Consider the following 408-nt stretch of genomic DNA (forward strand, 5'->3'; position numbering starts at 1 on the left):
TAAACTCAGGTCTTCATCGAGCCAAACCATCTCAATTGAGTATGGCGATGAAGAATTTTGGTAACTTGATAGTGTCCATAACCGTATCACTCGTATATGTACACACAAATTGTCGATTTTAGGTTTGATTTCTGCGATTTTGTGAATACCAACCATTGGAATAAGTAGAGAAATTCTAAATTTTGGATGTATGTAAAGAAAGGGTTTGATGTACTTTGAATTGTAGTGCTACACATATCTCATAACTTATACTTTTATAGTTGACTCAAAGCTAAAATTTTTTAAATTTGATTGACTTTAATTTAAATTTGAATTAAATTTAAAGGATAAAGTAGATAAATATATTAACAATTTTTAAAATTCTAAACTAACGTAAATATATTTAAATTTACATATGTAGTTGCGATT

This window comes from Arachis ipaensis, chromosome B03 (assembly GCF_000816755.2).
Source record: "Arachis ipaensis cultivar K30076 chromosome B03, Araip1.1, whole genome shotgun sequence".
In the NCBI taxonomy this organism is placed as follows: Eukaryota; Viridiplantae; Streptophyta; class Magnoliopsida; order Fabales; family Fabaceae; genus Arachis; species Arachis ipaensis.